General features: G+C 50.6%; 1 protein-coding gene across 3 annotated transcripts in view; it reads right to left on the bottom strand.

The window, feature by feature from the left end:
* CAMKK1 (calcium/calmodulin dependent protein kinase kinase 1) overlaps nt 1-21515 on the bottom strand; it is a 107484-nt gene extending 85969 nt beyond the window's left edge. For 2 of the 3 annotated variants that reach the window (XM_027791087.2, XM_005240578.3), the window contains exon 1: nt 1520-1653. The gene's annotated coding sequence lies outside the window, so the exon portion shown is untranslated. Of the gene's footprint in view, nt 1-1519; nt 1654-21418 lie in introns of those variants that run through there. The other variant, XM_055796738.1, reaches the window with a different exon arrangement.
* Nucleotides 21516-22453: the final 938 nt, after the last annotated feature.

Genomic DNA, 22453 nt, shown 5'->3' with positions numbered 1-22453 from the left:
CTAGCATGCCCTGCATGCTCATAGATTCAGAACCAGTTGCACATCTGAGACAGGTAAGAGTCATCTTCTTTTTTTCAAGCAGTTACTGTGCACTTTTCCATTCCAGTCCAGAGGAGGAATCACTGTTGTAGAAGCAGGGAGTCCAAGGTCCTGCTGGCAACCCAAAGCTTGCAAGCCAAGTTTTACTCCTGACTGTCATCACTTCATCACACAGAGCCAGACACATTGACCTCACCTCGCTGCTCTTCCACAAAACGGGGCCAGCAGCTCCTCACCCCAGTGCTGGGAGGCCTGAGCCATCACTGAGCATCTCACTGTCCCATCCACCTGCAGACCTCTCACTTCCACCGGTGCTCACACCAACTGCCACGCTGTCACCTTCCACTGCTCTAACTCCCAATTTCATAACTCAGTTGCGGCACTTCCATCTCCGGCAACTTTTAACTGGGACAAATGCCAACATATACATTGCTTGGTGAAGAGCATACAGAGCCGTAAAACCAACCAAAGGTTTCAAGTGGTAACTAATCAGCTACAACAGTGAATAATACATGCACTTTCAAGTGTTTGATCATTTCCTGGATGTCTCCCATAAATACCTAACCAGTAAAGCATGCCTTGGACAGTGACACTTGTATCTTCTTCCTGTCTGAGCTAATTCTGTGCTATTTACTTAAAATAGAAAATTCAGTAGGAGAAAGACAGGTTGAAAGGTAACAGGATTTTGGGAGCATTTTGAGCACTCAAACTTGCTCTGAACAACGAATACTTAATCCAAGTGTTTCATCTTTTCTCAAACTTACATTATTCTATAACAAATGTTATACACCCGTTTGAACCCCTTCAGCCAGGCAGGCTGCTGGGCAGCAGCCTTCATCAGCAAGCATCACACGTGATGCTTGCTGACCAAGCTGCACCCCTGCCAGGGCAGAGCTTGGGCATGCAGCCTCATGGAAACCAGCACCAAGATAAAAGCCTGGCCTGAAAAATACAGCCCAAGCAGCCTTCACTGAAATACAAGAGCTTTGCTTTTAACTGAGATGGAATTTCTAGTTCAGGCTTTTGAAACCAAGTGTTGTGTTTAAAAAAAAAAAATAAAATAAAGAAACCAGTGCAAATCTCCTCCCAGAAAGGAAAGTGGAGTTGTCAAAACAGCTGGAATGCCTTGGGCATTTGCTAAAGAAGGGGCTGGAAAGCGTCAGTATCATTTGGCTTTTAGCAAGGCTTGAATGAGCTTTACCCTTCAGATGGGGAGTGGCCAGTCCGACAGGGGTTAATTTACACCACTGAGCCCTGGTGTCACGAAAGACACCCCAGTGTGGGCAAAGGGTGCCAAAAGCTGCTCACCGCTGCCGTCTCCTCAGAGAAGCCTGTCGGGTGACGCTGGTCTCTGCACCGCGGCAAGTCTCTTCTCTACCACAGCACAGCGATGCTCAGCCGTCATCACCCATCCCATCAGGGCTGAACAGGTTTTTAAGCTACACATTTAGAAGGAAGGTGCAAAAAACCCCCCACCTACCTTAATATTCCAGCTGGTGCCTAATCCTTTAAACTCTCCTGGAGAGGTGCTTTTCATTTCCAAAGAAAAGTGAGTTAATGTTCTTGCCAGTGCTGTTAATCAGAGCAGCAAAGCCTCTTTTCGTCGCACAGGGCCCAGGTGACTGTTTCCAAGGGATTAGCTGTTACCACATTTAGTTCAGTAAAGGGTTTATCTCAGTCATGTTCACAAAGGCCGACTACGAAGACATTTGCCTGTCGAATTCCCACGGGCTGACACCCTGAGCAGCCGCAGGGCGCAGAGCGCGCCCGGGGAAGCATGAAATGGTAATTGCCGGGAGTAGGGACCTCTTACCACTCACCAGCACAAGAAGCCAGGCCAAGCGGCAGCTCTTTTTGCAAGATACAGCCACTGCTGGCTGCCAGCAGGCTGGGCTGTCCAGAGGAGAGAAGGGTAAGGGAGCTGGGGGCAGGCGAGTGAAGATTTTCAAAGCCCCCGACCAGGTCAGGCACCACATCTTTCAGCAATCTGTTTGCTAATGGTCACAGCAGCTGCCATCAGGGATGTCTGGTTGCCAAAGCCATGACCCACGTATTCCAGAGAGCCTCTGAAAACTGCATGGGGTGAAACTATTGGACTTTTGCCACCAACTTTAATCCAGAGCTCAGTCAGACTCTGCTGAACACGGCAAGCCAGGAGCAGTGCTGAAGGGAGCACTGGTGTCTGCAGCCATCCTGAAGGTTTCATAGAAGACAACCAAGTTAGGCACCCAGGCTCTTCTCAGACCAGTGCGAGCTTCCAGCTGATGAAAAGGAATCATGTTTAAAAAAAAAATAATAATAAAAAAATCTAGATTTTGTGCACTGCTGTTTCCTCCGGCACTAGCCAAGCATTTTGATTCTTAACTCACCGCCTGCTCCATCCTCTTTAGCAACCACTCAGGTTTGCATTAGTGCCAAGGACAAACACTGAAGCTTTGGGACTGCTTCCTGAACTCCTCAGCAGACCAGAGGGAAATTCATATTTTCCCTCTTGCTCACCAAGAAAGCAGGCTGGGGTGGGGCTGGAAAGATTTATAAAGCCCCAGGTGCCCAAGAATAAGAAATTCCACTCTGATGCTTCTACCCCTGCTCCCCCCAGCCTTGAAGGGGACTTTGCTGGCATCTCGCACCAGCTGGCCGAGCGCTCACTGACTGCATCAGGCCAGCGTGCCCACGGGCTGCCTGAGGCCCCAGAAAGAGCTTCTGTGCACCAGTGTCAAGTGGCTGAACGAAGAGTCATCAGAAAAGAGGGCTGATGCCCGAAGCACCAGTAAGCAGGACATCACTGGGCATTTAGAAGAATGACAAAGGCGGTTCTCACAAATGGAGGGGGGAAATAAAGGAGAAATGAGACTGAAGATTGCAAACCATTTCCTAGTGTTTGGCATGCTCTAAAATTAGTGCTATAATGGATGTCATCAGCCAGCATTTATTTTCCATTCTGAAGACAAGAATTCAAATAAGCAAGCTGCAGCAAGAGAAGCACTTGCTTAGCTGAGCAGCCAACCCCTAACCCAGGCAGCAATGCAAATGCAAACCTGCCGGCTCCATTCCTGCTGCCTCTTGCTTGGGAGCTTTGCAAATGACAGCTCAAGCTGGAGACCCATTTTGTTTGACCACATCACAGCCCCCACCCCCCAGAGGCAACAGAGCCTCGGGAGCAGGGCGGGGGGAGGGGCAGGCTGCCCACGGCAGAGTTGCTCCAGAGATTTGCTACACTCATACAACCGTACAAGATGACTGAGGAAGTCCCAAAATTACTCTGCCTGGACAGGACCTGATGCAGCAGGTTCCCCACCACAGTTTGGGAAAGCCCTGCTATCAATCATCTTGATGGATTTCACTGCTGCTGTCCCCAAGGCACGAGCCCTGTTCAGCCGGCTCATGCCTGGGCAGGGAGATCCCAACAGCTCTGCTGTCTCGCTGTGGCTCAACAGGGACAGCTCTCACCTGGCTGGGCTCAAACCCACTCTGGCCACAAAACCAGGTCACCAGATCCCAGGAGGATGTGCTGGTACCATCAGCATCCCACCTGGTGTTGTGCTGATCTGCCTACCACCAGCACCTGGCTCCCAAAGCTCTGGCACAAAGGCTTCGTGGGTTTTTAATTGAAAACACAAGCAGCAAATCACTATAGGTTTACCTTGCAGCTCTCATAGCTCCCCTCTCTTTCCAACATGCACGCACCAGGTAAAGGTACCCAACACCGCACGAGGCTGCAGAGCATCAGGGCCATGCAGCAATGCCTGGGAAGCTCTGGAAAGGCCACCAAGCTCGGCCAGGAGCAGCGATGTGAGCACTGATGCGACGCACCCATTGCTCTTTCAAAGTTTCAGAACAAATCCCTGATGGCAGAGGAGAACTGGCAGCATCACTCAGCTACGAGGTGTCAGAGATATTTCAGGCAGCCAGATATTCCCATGAAGAAACCCAGAAAAAGTCATCTCCTCACTCCCCCAGCTGCCTCTCTTTGCATTATTGCTAACATGGATGTGACTCACTAGAGTTGGGTTTATATTAAACTCTTGAAACAGATTGTTTGGCTGTTATGTAAATCCAGTAAATGTTAAAACACTAGAATAAATCAGTCAAGCAGTTACCAGAGCCAGCTCTCTCTCCAGAGATATCCAAGAGAATATTTTTTTTTTTAAAAAAAGGGGAGAGGTGGCAAGAGATGAAGGGGAAATAATAATAATAAACATAAAAGAAATAAATCACAGCTGCCTTTCAGCAGAGGGAGAGCTGTGCTGGCGGCTGCAGCACCCCCATCAGCGCTGCTACCAGTGTCCTGCCCAGCTACATACTAGCAAATCACCCAGCTGCTGCTCTGTGCAAGTGAAGTTATGCAGCATCACCTGCACAAAACGCCAGCTCTGGGTCAGCAGGACTGCCTCTGCACCGTGCCACAGGACAGAGCATGGCGACCTCAGCAGATGCTGAGGTTAAGCAGTCAGCCATACCATGCTTTAAAATAAAATAAACCCCAAACCAGGCACGAAGGTGCTACCTCCCATCCTTACCACTGGGCAGGAGGTTCTGCTTTAGGAGATGCCCCTTTCCCGTGGAGCAGAGGGCATCTGCCACCCAGAGAAAAGTCTCCTGCTCACCACGACACGAGCAAGCAGGCACAGGAACAGATTTTAAAATTTGCAAACACAAGTGTTTTTATTAGAAATCCGACTCCAGGATTTTCAACAGTCTAGAGGCCAAAGGATTAGTCAGAAAAATTATCTGGCAAATAATCTGCAATAATAAGCAAAACCAGAGCATATCACCATCTGCTCACAGATCCCTCCAAAGACAAAAATAAGGAGGCTTCAAATTAATGTCTTCACTTTGTAGCTAATTGTTTGTAACCAAGCCATCAGGATCAAAATGCTCCTACACCTACATTAGCAACAAAAAAAGGAAGCAGGTAGAAATTAGGACCCCAAATGTTAGTTGCAATGTCAAGCGCGTTAGTTGAGCTGCCACTGGAACCGGCCACGTGGCTCAGCCCCAGCACCACGTTCCCCACCAGACTGAAGAGTAGCTGGAGCCTGGGGGACCCTGGATGCACAACGCCCCCAGGATGGGCACGCTGGGCAGGAGGCAGCGACCTGCCTGGCCTCCAGGCTGGCACAGCATAAGCTCCATCTCTAACAGCCCCAGAGATGAAACCATAGAGCAGCACCGTCACAGCATTGAAATGAAGCGGAAGAGATCTCTGAGCTGTTTAATTAAACAGCGTCTGGGAAAGTCTCTGCTTTTATTAAACACTGCCTCAAAAGAACAGAGCTGAGTAATCCACCAATGGGGAAAAACACACTCTTTAGCTACAAGGTGTTATTATTATAGGCTTAATATCAAAATGGTTTGTTCAGCTTATAACATTAGACTGAAGCAAACGCTCCCAGCCTTGGCAAGACTCCGAGATACTATGGATCTACATTACACACCTACATAAGCACTTGAGGTTCCTATGGAAAGGAGTCTCCCATCTGGAGAGGTAAGGCACTGATTTGCACCAGGTTCCCATGGCACAGCAGAGCTGGTCAGACAGATTACAGCAGTGCATGCGTGTTGTACCGGGCACCAACAGGGATGGGAGCCGCCACTGCAGCAAGGGCAGTGACAGCAGTGGCAGGAGTCGATCCCATCGACTGGGGCCAGCAGCAGCAGGCAGGTAGCTGCAGGAACTCCAGGCACGGCCAACGTAAGCGCAGACCATCGGGGAAGCGCTCCGCAGGTGTCCTGAACACTGAGGGCACCTTGCTCAGCACCACATATTCAACACCGAACTTAGATCCTGCTTAACCTCAAGCTACTGCTTCCTCGCTTTCCCCTTCTGCAAAACAGAGGTGTTCGCGTATAAATGCTTAGATAAAAGGCTTCGGAGCAGGGGGTTAAGCAGCATTACTGCTGCTGAGCCTGCCCTTGGGAACCCATCCGGAGACAAGCAGCCACAGATTGCTCCGCGCCACAGCACCGGGCTGGGACAGCACCATTGCCACCCGCGCCCGCTCACCTCCCCGCAGGTGCAGCCAGGCTGTCTCCATCCCCCACACCCAAAATATAAGAAATAATCCCTACAACCTGAAACTGTGATGTTTGAGGCTCTTCTTGAGCCTTCAGTGAAGAAGAATCTCTCACTTCTCAAGTTGAAAAACAAACTCTTTCTCTGTCTTTTATTTGCTAATTAAATGTGCTCATTGTATTCAGATCTCATTTTTTGGTGCATAATGTTTTGCCCATCTGTTTGATTAAAAAAGAACCCAACCACACAGCTTCATTAAGCTAATTAGACACATTCAGCCATTGGTTAATATTCTGAAGTACTTTACAATTATTCTCCCCAGTTATTAAATCTCCTCTGAGGATTTTATTTTCTGTGCTACACTCTTTATTAGCCAGCACCCAAGTCCGACTGCATTTGCCCACTCCTTACCCACATGCAAACATCCCACTGACTCCCTCCGCGGTTTGTGACCCAAGACATACAGGTAATTTTGTGCCTGGATCTGACACAGTTCAGTCCACCCTGACCTCAAAACACAGCCTCTTCCTCCCATCTTCCTCCCTCTGTGCCACAGAGGCTCCGCACTGCCTGCCCAGGGACAGCTGGAGGATGACAACGCATTAAAAAGAACACCACGGCACCGGGGAACCATGTCCAGCTGAAGACTGGAGGATTATCTATCTTTCAGGGATTTCTCCGTCCCAGATTTACTCCCCATCTGTACTTTTAAAGGGAAAAACGGTCTCAGAAAAGCTCAGGACCACAGTTCAAGATGGGCCATCCTAGAGAATGAAAACTAACACCAACTGAACTGGTGTAGCAACGGCACGGCCATGCGGCACCATGCAAGCTGACCTCGCTGGCAGTCCTGTGAAGGCTTCTAAGGTGACTTCTTAGGGTTCAGGTTTCTGTACTAAGTTGTCATCAAAGCTACTTGCACCTTGGGCCCCCAACACGCCAGTCTCCCCAAGCTCTCTGCGCCATTACAGAGAACATGCAGCAGTTCTAAGGCTCCATTTCCACATGTCCCAGCATCGCTGCCCCACCGCTCCTCCAAAACATCCAAAGCTTTGACCAGCACTGCCCCCCACCAGCAGCCCTGCCCCAAACCAGAGCAGTCCCTGCTCAGCCTCAGCCACAGGACAAGGATCCTTCAGGATGAAGTATTGCAGGCAGGCAAAGGAGACAAATGTCACTGGAAGGATGGCAGGAAAGAGCCTGGAGATGACAGAAGCAGCATTGTCACCTTTTCCTGGTATGAGCAGAACTCACAACTGGAGCGCCTCACCTCTCCCTCACCGTAACATCTTCCCTCCTCTACCCAGCCATCCATTTCCAAAAAAATTTGTAACAAATCTTTGAAGCCTTAATCACTGCAAGACACTTAAGAGTCCAGGAGGACAAAGGCTCCAGAAGCTGGGTGGCCAAGGTGGCAGGGTGGGAGACAGGACTGGCAGACAGAGATATACAGCAGATGTCTGGCTTGCCTTTTGCACAGGGTCTGGTGTCAGAAGGAAGCCAAGTTAGTTTTTTTTTTTTGTTTTTTTTTTTTATAGCAAGCTCTGACATACATGGTTCTAGTCCCACCTCCTGGCCCCAACTGACACCAAAACCCCCAGTCTTGAGAAAGAGCTGCAAGAGATAACGATGAAAATCCACATTCGCGTGCAGTATGGACCCGTGAGGGCTCTTCCTTCCTGAACCAGCACTAAACCCAAGATGTAGGTCAAGAGCTTCTAGAAAACAAGCCAGATCATTTATAGGAAAAGCCACACTGAGTCAGGCCGTGCATCCACCTTGCCCTGATTTCTGTCTCCAACAGGGGCCAGTACTGGATGCTTGGAGGGGTGGCTGGCGCAAAATTAAGAGCTTAAAAATAGTAATGATAATCAGAAAAAAAAAATTAGAGTTTGCCCTCCTGACAGCACTTCCCAGCTTCAAGCAGTCACTCAGGGAGCCCCAAGAGAGCATCCCTGAACTTGTCTACCACATTTTGATGCTATTTATTTTTTCAGCCTCCAGAGCACTGGAAGGAATTAAGCTCTGCGATGTGACAAGCACTGCAGAGAAAGCAGGATATATGCCGTACCTGCTGGCCACACGGGGAGGTTCAGGCACCCCTAACACCCCTCTCAGTGCCAGAGAGGACACACTCACTGCCCCATGGTAGACCCCAACACAGGGTCAGCAAGAAGCTGCCACAAATACTCTGTACAGTGTAACAGAGCAAGAAGGAAAGGAAGGGCAAGGGAAGCAGCTGTCCTCTATTTGCTTCTGCAATCCCAGCCCAACCTCTGTTATTTGGATTTAGAGAAAACAGCCAGTATTCATTCTCTTGGTATAAAAGGTGGTTACACTTGCAAGAAATCACTTGGTGGTAATTTAACTGAAGGAAGAAGAAATTTAGAGGTTGATGCAGCTGTGATTTGACACAGGCTACACCGGGGCCCTTGGAAAACCTTAATTTCCTTCAGGCCAGCCTGTTCTCCTTGGTTCGCACTGTAATTAGCTTCCCCTGACATCCAGGCAGAGAGCCTAGACCAACAGTTGAAAATTTTGCCAGGTTATTACAACCTTTCAATAGCCTGGCAACAGCACCAATTAATATAGAGCTAACTGCCTCGCTATAAATGCTCTAAGGCGCACTGAAAAGCAAGCTTTGGCTCAAACAACTTCTAATCAAAGCAGGCATTAAAAAGAAAGCTTAAGAAATCACCCCCAAAAGGCCAGTGCAGAACTCCCTTGAAAGTCCAGCCCCAGCTGGCACCTGCACAAACAAGCCTGCTATGTTGGAAAAGGAAAAGCAAGGAAATGGAAGCAAAGGAAAACCCTACCAAATGACCCAGGGTTATCATTTGAGCTGTGGTTTTTCAAAATGCTCATATAATATAACAGCATCTGTGACATACTGACCATTCAGTAGTTGAATGGCATGCCTAGATTTAAAAAAAAAAAAAAAAAAAGACATTTTGCTCCTTCCTTAATGCCTTCTTTAATTTATCTTCCAGGTTTTGGGGTCCCTTCATGGGTGCGCAGCTTTGGTGAAATCTTATTCCAGCTAGACGCAACAGCCAAGGATGCTGCAGCCCTCTGGAGAGGGCAGGGATGTAGCACCAAGCCTTATTCCTGACAAGCTCTGCCTCTCGAGCACGTGGCCTTCCTCTGGGGAGACAGCCAAAACGAAAAGGGAGAGAACTGAGGGCTGGGTCCAAGGTCCTGGGAAACACAAACCAAGCAGCTCTTCCGCATCTCCCATCACCAGCAGTATTTCTTTATCTTGGCCTTAAGGAGGAATTAAAGTTGCTGAGGACTAATTCAGGCTGTTCTTAACGTGCCACCCAGGAGCAGGCAAGCTCTGGTGCACATGCCACCAGCCATGCGGGAATCAAGGGACAAACAGGGCTGGAAAACCAATGTCCACATTAGTCAAACTCAAGAGCAGTGCTGGCTTTCAGCCAGGGGTTACTCCAGATGTTCTGCCCTGCATCTTGGGCTTTGGCTGCTTTACACACTGCTTTCCTCGCTCATGTCCACAGTGAGGACAACTATCTTGTCCCTCTGCTGAAAGGGCCACAGGTCCTAACACTAAAAACACAAGGCTGCAGATTTTTAAAGGGACAAATCCAATGTTTCACTTTTTTCAGGCTGAATCCACCTCCTGTCGCTGACTCCAGTCACCTTCCCAGTACACCAGTTCAGGGAAACCAGTCAGTACCCATGGGAGTGGAAGCAGCATCCCACCCACCCATTCAGGAAGAACGCAGCAGCCTCACAGGGCAAGTGGTCCCCCATTAACCCAAAGAGTGCAAACAAGGTGGTGGGTGGTCCTGTCTCGCCAGCACCTGATGAACAGTGACCCAGGTGATCCATGTCAAAGCTGCTAACAACAATGGCAGCCCCAGTGTTAAGTGAGCTATGGATTTTCATCATCCAGCGAAATCACCAACCCCCCCTCAAAGCCAGAAATTCCTTCGGTGGTTTCTTCTTTAAGTTGGCCAATGGTTTACTATTTTTTTTTTTTTTAATTTACTTACTTCTTTAAATCCTGCCCTCTGGGTTAGCTGAAGGATACTATTGCCTGGGACAGACCTGCAGTGGTACACAAATGCACTGCTGGAGGGACACTTACCCTTCAGTTTGCTCCCCTCACTCCCATGTTTCCTATTCTTTTCCCTTAAGACAATGTCTGCAGCTAAATGAACACATTACAGCAGAAATTTTATACTTAATTTTTCCCTTGGGTGTTTTGCTGACCCTACCAAGAACTATATTTAAATGTGCAATTTCCTGGCTGGGCTCATTTGCAGTCCCTTCCCCCCAGCTGCCTATGCAAGCCTGGCCCAGAATCCAATTAGCTACTACCACCCTTTAAATCAAAGGCATTAAAAAAAAACCCTCAAACAAGAAAAAACAAAATCAAGGATTTTAATTACATCATTCTTATTATATGTCTCAATACTTACAATTCCCGTGCTCTCTGGGAGGTGGGCTTGAAAGGCTGGAAGATGACAGGTTTCCAAGCAGACAAATTTATAGCCAGAACAAACAGTTTGACAGCAGAGAGACTCTGCCCACCCTAATCAGGGCACGTTGGGCTTAATACATGGCAGAGCTGGATGCAGGACCTGCCCAGCACCAGGGGAAGGAGCAGCTGCTCCCCAGCACCCGAGAGGAGGCATGGCAAGCACAACTTCCAGCTTTACACACAAAGAAGCACCTTCAGTCCATCTGGTTGTAACGCCAGGAACCTCCTTTCATCACCCCCAGATGCCTGGGAGGTGGTGGTGGTGTTGCTGCAGTTTTCAGAGGAGTTTAAAGTGAAGGGATGTCCAAAGCCCACAGACACTTTGGACATCCCTTCCACCAGGATCGCAGCTTGTGGCAGTTTCAGTATGAAGGCAAGGCTGTGGTTTACACGTGGTCAAAGGCAGCCACCTCCCACAGACAAGCCCAGAGAGCACCCAGCTCTATTTCTAAATAAGTGATCCAGCAATCAGAAGACTGGTCTACTTCTGGGATTTTGCTGGTGTCACAATTACTCCTTGGCCAGTTTCAGCTGGTCATGGTGACAGCCACTGCAGCAGCTGTACCACGTTCCCAACAGCCCCAGCTTTGCACATGAACAAGGCAAGGAGGATGTGGATTCCCACCACCATATAGCCCTGGTCTTCACCACGATGGAGGGGCACTTCACTCCTTTCCCCATCACATCTTTAAGGTTCCAGCTTTTGCAGGTCAGGGTCCCAACTGAGGATTGCTGTGGCTGTTCTGACTTAACGGCAACCTCAGAGCATCTCCAGAGCCCCTTTTGGGCAAGCTTCTTGACACCCCATCCTGCTCAGCAGCCTGTGCTCCAGCTCTTGGCTTCTTCCTGCCTCCAGGAGCCACTCAGCCGATCCCCAGAAAGCCTTTGGCTCTGGTGAATCTCCACAGGAGTGCTTGGCCAGGGCAGGAGGAGCCAGGCCCTGTGAGGCTGGAAGCCATCGGGAAAGCGGACATGCCATTTGCTGACTGACTGCAAGTGCCTCAGCCTGGACACCAGAGTTCCCAACTGCCGGCACTGCTTGGGAGGTACCACAGCTGCAGAAGAGGTCAAGGACTTTGGAACAGTCCCGTTGCTGCTGGAAATGGTGCTTCCCAATATCAGCAAGTGAGGAGTAGCTGGGATGACTTCGCTTCAAGATATTGGCTGTCCAGGTCCAAGCAAGCTGCCTTCAGCTGCTGGCAGGAGCTGGGTCCATCCTGAACAGTGCGGTCACCTGTACCTGCTCCTGAAAAAACACACAGGCTTGGCTCAGGCCTCCTGCCACCAAATCAGGGGACTGCAGAAATCCCATAGGTGAACCAAAAAACTCTTACGAGAGCGTTAGACAGCTCAGCCTCCGGGGGAGTGGAGCAGGAAAGGGTTTAGTATGAGCCACAGGCTTCTTGCCAAGAAACTAGAAGAGGCACCAAGTGATCCACAGGTCATGACAGCAGAACAGACAGCTCCAAAGAAGCTCAAAACAAGCACACTTGCATGGTGGGACAGAGACTCGCAACAGGAGGGAGCACTGCCAAAATAAATGTATTAAAGCACAACGATGAAACATCTTTCTTCATTGACTCCCTGATTCCACACCCTTCCTTTAGAGAGGAAAAGATACACATGGACAGATGATTTTGCAGAAAGCCATCAGCTAGGAAGATCAGATTCCCCAAGAGATCCACACCTCTGAACCATCTTCCTCTTCTCTTCCACGCAGCTACACTGACAACTTGCAAAGATGCTCTGCAGAGCTCCCTAATGTGCTAGAAACCAGTTTGACGGTGAAGTGTCAATGTATTTCTAGCTTAATAAAAGTTGGGGCATGGGAGAAGAGAGGGAAGGAATGAGACCGATTGTCTTAGACAAAAAGACTGGAATGGATTTCACAGCAGAGAACATTTCAGGCCAAGGAAATATTTATTCATACCTAAAGAGCATGGAATATTAAATACTCTGGAAACTCTCCTCCACAAAGCCTTAGTGGAGTGAGGCTCTTAGCACCTCGCAGTAACCCCAACACACCCTCAATGCATCCAGGTGTTTCTACACAGATCACAGCAGAAATTCAAGAATACCTTGGCATCACAGCCGTGCTGTTAGCAGGAGGCTGGCACACACACTGTGACAAGGGCGAGCAGCCTCAGCCCTGAGGGCCAGGGACCTCATGAGGAATGAGGGGACAGGGAAGCTGGGCAGGCACCGAACCAAAGGCGACACAGCAACATGCTACTCTGGAGTCAAATCGTAGACGAACAACCAGCCCTTTGGCCTTGCATCCCCAGAGCACCTGCAGTTCTTTGACTCAGATCTGGAGGCTTATTTTCTATTGCTGTGGTATTTCAGATGCAGTTATCGCCTGTGCCTGATGCTGTACGGAGAAAACACTGGTCCCTGCCATGAGGTTTATCCTCTTAAGGCAAGAAAAAATGCCACCAGCAGACAGATGTTTGGAGGAGCATGAGGAAAGCCATAATGGTGTTGCCCATTTTTTCAGGACATGCCGCAGAAGAACAGATTCCCACAGGTGGGGCATAATCTTATATTGCTCTTTTGCTGCTGTGATAATCATTCCGAACGGCAGGCATACAGTGGCATTTGGGTGAAGCGCAGCCACTTTTTGACTCCTTGGAAACAGCAAAATGAAAATTAACAAAAAATGCCAGTTCCGTTCTGCAGTCTGACTTAAATCAATCTATTTGGCATTAAGTAATGGACTCCCAGCAACTGCTATGAATAAACCATGCCTTTTTACTATTGCTTCAAGGCAGATTATAAGCACTGCTCACATCAATACTGTATGAGAAAGGAAAAAGCAGAAGCCTGATTAGAGTATGGAAACATGTTGGAAGAGACGCCTGATCTCTTGAACATGTAAATGCATAGTAGTAACGTGGCCCGATTTGCCAGCTGAAAGCACCGAAGTTCATGACCACTACTACAGAACAAAGGCAGACAAAGCATCACACCCGTGAAGGCATTGCACTGATCTGACAGCACTGTCAAGGAGCTATAAGCCCTCTCAAGTTTCCAAAAAACCCTTCCTTCTGCCTCTTTCCTCCACACTTCCCCAGCCGTCCCCCTGCCAGTGCTGTGCCCATTAGGCAAGCTGAGACAGATGACCTCATTCTCACCATTCCAGCAGATCCCACCCTGCACACGCAGTAACCCCCAGCCCAGCCCCATGGCAGCAGCACACACACATTCCTGGTCCCTCTGCAGCCAGCCAGGGCTGGCCTGACAAGGTGCACCCAGCCATCACCCACTGCTCCATGCCTCTCCGCCTGAGGATGCGGTGCTGACAGAACCAGGCAAAAAAACCCTCATCTCAGGTCCGTTTTGTACCTGGGAGCCTCAGATACCATTAACCTTTGCCAGTTCAGCTACCTGACAGCTACAGAAGGGTCAGCCTGGACTTCAGCACCATAGCATCTCATCAGCCAAGAGGTCAGGGGGTGAATCTTCTGTCCTCATACTACCACTTGAGGCAGGCACAGCATCGGCACAAGCAGACTGAAACCCTTGGTTCCAGCACAAACAATACCACAGAACAGCACTACCCAGACACCGTCAGTAGTAGCGGGTGTTAGGAAGTACCAAAATCAAGACTTGACTTGTCTAAGTGGTTAGCTTATGCATGCGTACTATAATTGTCACAGGAACACTGCACCAGGATCCTACTGCCTTCCAATGATTTTGATTTCTTTGGCATGGGGGTACCACCTTCTATATCACCAGTATCCAAACCCGGTTCTCTCTCCTTCCCTCCCAGTTCTTCCACACTGATCTGTAACCATTCATAAAAGACGGGGAGGGAAGCTCTGAAGAAGCAGAATACACCTTTCCAAGGCAACACTCAGCTCCCTTGAGGGGCAAATCCATCCTCTTCCTTTCATGCTACCATCAATCACTTTTCACATGCTGCAGCAAGGAAGCCTCCTTCCCTAATGGCATTGTGATTCATCCTCAGATGACCTCCATCCCAGACTCCCAGCAAGGAGGCAGCTCACACATCTTCCAGTTTCTTGTCCACAGACGAGCAAGGCACCAGGTGCTGGGGTTGGACAAAGGAAAGGGAGGGCAGCAGACACCCAGCATGAAGCAACAGCTACAGATCTTCTAGCAGGGCTTCCTTTGAGCATCCCAATTTCTCTCCGAGAGCCCACATCAGAGCAGCAGATCAGACTTAGACCACCAGCTTTTTCTAGCACATGAGGAGGTCCAGAGGCAGGAGGAAAGCTCCAGCAATGCCTGCGTGTTGCCAGTACCATGGCGAGGAAGCACAAAGGCAGGAGCTAGTTGAGAGTAACTTGACAGAGCTCGATGCAGCAGCATGGGAGCTGGTAATTATGGTAATTACAGCCAGCCTCAGGTAGGTATGCATGCACAGCACTCTGCAAAGCAGTGCTGGCACTTTTTTTCCCCCCGCTGCTGCCCAGTTCCTTCAGTTTTATCCATTAGATCCGACAGCCTGCAACTGTGGGCTTCATGAGGCTGTGCCCATGCTACTTCTATATATAAAATCCTACCCTCAGCAGCTCTTTTGTGGTTTTAGGACTTGCTTTATTATATAGAATAGAAACTCGAACTACTGTCTAGAGTGGAAGGTGGGGAAGAAAAGACAGAAACCTATGATAAAGTCTCTCATGACTACAAGGGACCAACAGCAAAATATTCTGAGTTAATACGTACACCAGGCAAAAAACTTAGCTCTATCCCAGCCAAAACCAGAACAGCTGCACTCAAAACTGCAAGATAAAATTGTGAGCAATCTCTGCAGCAGAGGGACAGCTGAGAAACACAAGCCACCAGGACAGCAGCATCTCACCACAGAACACTGCTCCAATACAGCAGCAAACTGTCAAATGCAAGCAATAAAGGCCAGGTCACTAGGGCATGATGATCTCACACCCCTTGGTACAACTGATTCACACTTTCACCACAGTCACAAATCAACACTAACGCACCCTCAGAAGGTGTTATTCAGCCTGGGCTTCTTTAATTTTCCTTTTCCCACTCCAGCTGAGCCTCTCGTGTCTGCTCCTGGTTTAACAGCTATGCTAAGCACTCAATGTTTGGGTCTATCTGTGAACTGGAGCTCCAGGTTACCAAGGAAATCTGTAGCCAGAGGAAACAACTGAACAAATCTTCATGTTAATGTAGCAGCCTACATACCAAATCATCCCTCTCCATTTGAAAGCCTTGTGGGTCTGCAGGACTTGCTTCTACAGAGCATACTTAGAGTTCAACAGCCATACTAGAGATCCATGTAAAGTGAGAATACCAGAGGCAAGGTGGAGTTTTTTCCCCTCTGAAGTTGAAGAAAGTGTTACCTGCACAGCTGTGCAAAGTCAGGAGTCTTGCCCTGCACAGTTTCCCCATGGGAACAGGGACCTAACATCCATCCAAAATGGGTCATTAATGCTTTGTCCTCACAAGGTCACACAATTATGGAGCCACCTGGCTGCAAAAAAACAATCAGCACACCATGGAAACCACCACGGGATATTGCAGAGGAACTGCAGGTTTCAGGGAGCTGCTCTTCCTCCCACCACGGCACACAGCTCTGTTTTTGGTGGCTTAATGCAGACCCCTCTGCTCTGCAACAAGGACTCTCATCAAAACATCAGGCTCCGCTGCCAGCTCAAAAGGATGGGACACAGTCCTCCTCACTTATACTGCAGTGAGAAGAAACTACCAGAGACAGTGAATTGCAAATGGTAGCAAAAAAAAACACGAGGTAATGAGTTTGGCTCTGCTGACTTTAGGGAAGCAGTTGTCACTCAGCATCAGCAGAAAGGAAGGCTGGATTTCCATGGCTTTCTTCTTGTCCAGGACATACATATGGCTACTCTGCAGAGAGTCCAGCAAGGGAACAGGAAAAAGGGGAAGGATGCCCGTATCTCAGCAAGACACATATTCAAGTGCTGCTCCAACAGACAGTAGCACATCACAGCCTTGCTGTTTACACTCACACCAGCATAATTAGAGCAGTCACTCTTAACCAGCTAACAATTTCACCATAAACTCTGCACAATACTGAAGAATTAATCGCAACATTTCACAGCCTTCCCTGAACACAGCCACCAATCTGCAGAAACATTGAAACCACCCCAGAGACAAACAGGCTAAATTAATCCCACATGGCTTCTGGCAAAAAGAACAACTATTTCAGAGGTACTCACCCTAAAATAATGCCTGCCCAGGGCAGCAACCCAAAAGAAACAAGTCCTCAACAAACCACACCTTTATCCACAAGGCATGACTCAGCTCCTGTGCTGGTGCCACCAAGAAATAAAATAGAAGGGTTCATCTATAGCCAGGTTTCATTCCCTAAACCAGCAGGTTTCTGGGCTCAGAAGCTCCCAGCTGCCATGGGACAGCCTTCCCTTCCAGCTGCAAGCCTCAGCCCACTGAGAAGCCGTGTCCCCAAAAGGTTTTGACCTTTCAGGAAAACTTCCCCATCAAGGGACACCAGCACATGAAAGGAATTTAAAAAAAAACAAAATTCTCTGATGTCATGTATGTGACACTAATGACAAGTATTTATGCTTCTCCCTGTTTCTGTTCATATCACTTATGTCAACAATAAAACTGAAGACTGCAACGGAACAGGAATATATTTCTAAAGACTTAGCCCAGCAGGAAAAGTGACCAAGAAATCCAGACTGCAAATTCTTAAGCAAGTTAGAACTGCAAGTTACACAGTGCTTGACTGCACCCCACCATTAATTAGGAGCTCTATAAAATGACTGCATTTGTATAGGTTAAAAACTAGACTGGAAAGCAACACAGTAGCTGAAAACCAGAAATATAGGATGAAAACCAGAAATATAGGAAAGGTTGAGTCTGATTTCCAGATGGATTTTTTCATAACCCTGATGTTTGATTCCAGGAAAAAAAAAAAAAAGCTACACTTGCTAATTCAAAGCAACCCTTCAAGTAAGGCACAAGCCTTCTCTGGGAACCCACAGAGGACCTCCCTGCTTCATCACATCTCTGGTTTCATCCCTTCTTCCCCGTGCCTGTCACCAGGTGCCACTTCTCACCCAGACCAAGACCAAAGGCAGGCAGCTCTGGGCCAGAGGCACACTACACTTGCTGGTCACCCAGGACCTGGGGAACTCCATTTCTCAAAAATACTGCAACAACCTCCAAAGGGATCTGCAGCATCCTGGCCTGTTGCTGATGTCCCTAACAGAGCATGGTTTTCTGTGATTAGGGACTCAGTCCTTAAAGCCACCACTTGCGGTCAGCTTCACAAGCCTGAGAAACATCTGAACTTCTGAAAAGCTGGCAACAGGCATGTACACTTACACCTCACCCACCACCACAAATCAGCAGCCACTCTCCCACGCATCCATGAAAGTTACTGCAGCTTCTTTCCACCATTATCTTTTACATTAGTATTCTATCCCAATTTATCCATTAGCAGAATTTCTTCTTTAGAAGGCTTCAGACATTTTTCTCCAACCATGCTAGGCTTAACAGCTGTCTTAATTAAAACATGCTTGACAACATGACATTATTTGATAAAAGTCATTTATCTGCTTCACCCAATGCTTTGATGCTTTATCTATCACAAACATCACTAACCAACCCTCAGATCTGCCATGACGACTGTGTTATGTCAACAGTTGCTTCTGTACACGTCAATCATCCCCACCACTTTTACAGCCAGCTACCCACATTCATTTCTCCAACCACGTATCTTCTGATGACTGGGTCACCTCCCTGCATGTCGGATGCTTGCTTCTTAAAGCAAGTAAGATCCTGTGCCAAAAAATAAAGGACTGAAGATCAGAAGAGAAACCATGAAGAGAAAGACGTAAGAGGAAGAATTTTGACAGGGGTTACTGTGTACCTAGTTTTCCCCAGATGTGTCTGCTTCCCTACCTCTTAAGGCACAAGGCAATAAGATTTTATCTCATACCAACTCTATACTTCGCTTTTACACTGGCAGCTTTGTCCAAAAGACAAAGGGGTAACCTGCCTCCTCACTGGTTCTCAGCAAAGGGACAGGCTCAGCTGCCCATCTTCTCCAACTGCCAAACCTCAGCAGCAGGGCTAGGTACCAGCAGGCATCTGCCAGAAGCTGTGCAGGAAGAAGTCTCCCCCCACCCCAAATTAGAGTTATGTCAACAGTTGCTTCTGTACACGTTTACCCAAATTAGAGGTGGGTAAAAAACCTACAAATGAGCAGAGCCTGCCTCTCCCTGCAGCCAGTGTGTGCTGGTGCTTTGAGCTGCTGAACAGACCCATGGACATGCCACCTGCTCATCACCCACCTGCACTTCAGGGCAGTAACGGGTATGCTCTCTCCAGGCATCTTCCCAAGGCAGAGTAATTGCACATATTGATTTCAGATGTTGTCAGACAAACTGCCTTCCACAACTCCAGCACAGGCAGAATTCTCACACTGAGCTCCCCACCAACACATGCCCTTCCCCCCCCCCCCCCCCCCCAACTCTGCTTGCCCGGATTTGCATCAGATTTATCCTCTCTGCCCCTCAGCCAGGCAGACAGGTCCTCTGGAGAGCCAAACCACCCTGCTGATAGCCCACAGAGGCCAGCCAGCACCCCAGCTTTTTTCTGAAGCCTCTTACAAAAGAGGTTTCTCCTTCCCCTGCTCCTGGGTAGCAATGACCCTGTCAAGGCTCTCCTAAGGTCAGCAGTGACACTTGCAGGCTTGGTTTTCAGACACGGCTGTCCTCAAGAGAGGCTGGCACAAACAACTGGGTTAAATACACCCTTCAGGTAACTTCAGGGAACAAACACCAGCAAGAAGAGATGCTGTACTCTGGCGAGCAGACCCTTGTCTGAGGTACAGTGACACACTCAGCATAGTGGCACTTCTTCAAACGCAGCTGAGGTCCAAACCACAGAAGTGCCTGCGGTGACCGTTACCTCAACAGTGCTTCTTCCTCCAGCAAACAGAACGCTGCCATGCCGTCCTTCCAAGCATCTCTGCTGCAGGCTGAAGAGATTCCCGTTGTAGCCACCCCATGAGAGCCCGTAAGGGGACAGAAATCCCACGGTCCCTTCCCAGCAAAAGGAAGCTGAGCCTTGAAAGGCTGGTTAGTGCAAGGACAATGAATTTCATCAGGCAAAAGCCTTTAGTGTTTAATGAACATCCTAATGAAGGGGCACAGGTGCCCCAGCAGCACAGGCTTTGAAGGCCATGGCAGACGTCAAGCACCAAGAGGCTGTGTGAAGTGATGGGGGCATCTCACTGTCCCTCGGGACAACGCTGGGCAGGCGAGGTCCCCTTGCAGCTCTGCTCCAGAAGAGGCTGGGTGAGCTGCTCTGCCCACCCTCTCTGGGCCAGCAGCTGTCCTGGGAGGGTACGCACCCCCACACATCCCACTCCAACCCACAAGATACATCCCAAAAGCATGGAGAAGAAATAGCTGGAGACAGCTCCAGATTGAAGGCACTTCATACCAGTGAACCTCAAAAAAAGAAAGCTATCAGCAGCCAGCACCTACTGTGACTTAAAGCCCAGCCTTCATACCGTATTGAGCAATAACATGCCTGAACTCCTCGCTGGAAAAACAGGCTGGTGCTTACACTCCTGGTTGCTAAGATCTGGCCTTCTCCAGGCAAAAGCCATGGGAGCAAGCCCAGGAAAGCATTTTATTGCTGTGCCTGGAGATTAATCCTATGCATACCACGCACCCCAGCCCAAGCACGGGGCACAGCACAGCGAGCTGTGCCATGCGCAGGGATGTGTTGGAGCACAGCCCCATCGCACTGGCTTTGCTTTTTCTCTTCAAGCAACCAAGATAACGGCTCTCTGCTTGCCTTATCCAGTCAAAAGCAACACTTCAAAGCCATCCCATGTCAAACACCAGAACTAATTGAAGCTGCCAGAGATGCCTCGCAGGGAGGAGGTTAACGCGTTGTGGGAAGCGGCACCGTAAGCTTGACTTGGAACCACAGAGTATTGTAAATAGCAGAGCAACAGTCTATTAAACAAAACCTGCTCCATTAAGTTACAGCTACAACAGAACGGTAATTTTAGCTTCATCAGAGGAGCTGAAGAAAGCGATATCCCTGCAGGATCAGCAGTTTTCCTTGCTCACAGCACACAGGCCTGTGGAAGCCGCAGTTTGTTTTCCCTCCCTGGCAAGGTAAGCGGGGCAGGGGAGCTGAGCCCCCCTCGGGCCGGGCTGGTGCAAAGGGGAGGACAGCGCTGACCCGGGTAAAGGCCCCCCCGCCCCAGCCCGGCCCCCAGGACAGGACAGCGCTGACCCGGGTAAAGGCCCCCCCGCCCCAGCGCGGCCCCCAGGACAGGACAGCGCTGACCCGGGTAAAGGCCCCCCCGCCCCAGCCCGGCCCGGCCCCCCGGGCCCCAGCCTGGCTCGGAGCCAGCGGCAACCCTCACGGCGCACCCCACACCGCCTACCGCCCCCTCTGCCCCCGCTCCCCCGCTAGAAAAGGGACAGACACGACTGCTGCGACGGGCAGCCCGCTCAGGACCCCCGGTTTTAGGTCTGTCCGTCCCCCGCCCCCATTTACTTTGGGGCCTCGCCGCTCCCGCAGCCCAGGGGACGAGGCAGCTGCCCGAACGCGCCCGCCCCGGCAGCCGGCCCTCGGCCGCCGCACGCCTCCGGAGCCCACCCGCCGTGCGCCCCCGCCGGGGCGCTGCCCACGGGGTGAACCCGCGTGTGCGCGGCCGCACGGCAGCGGCACCTGCCCCAGGCCGGGGAGGTGCCGCCAGCCCCGGCAGGGCTGAAAGCGGGAGACCCGCGGGGCGGGCAGCGCGGCCTAGGCGGCCCCTCAGAAGGGAGGGGGCGCCGAGAGAGGCCGAGGGGACTCGAACCCGCCACCCCGCGCCCGCCACTGCCACTCACCTGCGCCCGGCACCGCCGGCTCCAACGTGCCACTGTTTGCGGCGCCCGGCGAAACTGCCCGGCCCGCGCCCTATCAGCGTGCGCCGCCCCGGCCGCCTGCCCCTCCCATTGGCCGCGCGGCGGCTGAGCCCTCCCTCCCCCCCCCCGGCTTTAAATAGCCGCCCCGCGCGCCCGCTCCCATTGGCTGGCGGCGGCCGCGCCTCCCCGGGCCCGCACGGCGGCAGTCGGTCGCTGCCCGGCGGGCGCTGTGAGGGAGAGGCGGCGCTGGGCGGGCGCGGCCGCGGGTTCTGAGGCAAAAACCCCCTTTTTCGGGGGTGTGCGGCTGGATGGTGCCCAAGCAGAAGCACACCTGGGCTAAGGGCGGGCTTTTGGGTGAAAACACCGGGATTTTTGGCAATATAACCAGGCAAAGTGGTGCTGGCACGGCAGGGAGCCGAGGCGCTGCTGGGCCCAGGGGGTTGCACCAGGCGAGGGATGTGGGGGCGGGCAGGGGGGAGACCAGCGGTGGGGGGACAGGTAACAAGGTGGCTGCTGCCTGGGCTGTGGGCGATCAGGCAGTGGGGGCAGGTGGTTTCATGGTGCCCTGACTCCAAGGAGGCCGTGAGAGCGCATCTCCTGGGGCAGGCGGCCTTGTTCTGCGGGTGCTTGCCCAGGGGTCCCCGTGCACCCTCAGTGTGGCCAGGTGTCCCCTCAGCCAGGCTCTGGCTCTACAGTCAACCCTGACCATGTGCACAAGCATTTTCTGAAGTGTTACAGCAATAGGGAGAAAAGCTGCACGTCAACTAATCCCACTGCCATCACTCGAGGAAGTCCTACAAGCAGATGCCCGCCATGTTTTATGACTCATGCTTTGGCTTTATTTTTCCCTCCAGCTCTCTTTTACCTACTTGGCTCACGGTTGACCGTGCCCCTGGGTCAAGGGGTTCCCACTGCAGCCCTGCACCCAGCTGTGAAGTGTGTTTCCTGTGGGATTTGTGAGGATGTCCATTTTGTGACAAGTGACTTGCAGCCGGGCTTCACTGGGCTCCCCACTGG

This window comes from Falco peregrinus, chromosome 2 (assembly GCF_023634155.1).
Source record: "Falco peregrinus isolate bFalPer1 chromosome 2, bFalPer1.pri, whole genome shotgun sequence".
Taxonomy (NCBI): domain Eukaryota; kingdom Metazoa; phylum Chordata; class Aves; order Falconiformes; family Falconidae; genus Falco; species Falco peregrinus.
This window is presented reverse-complemented; position numbering and strand designations above follow the sequence as displayed.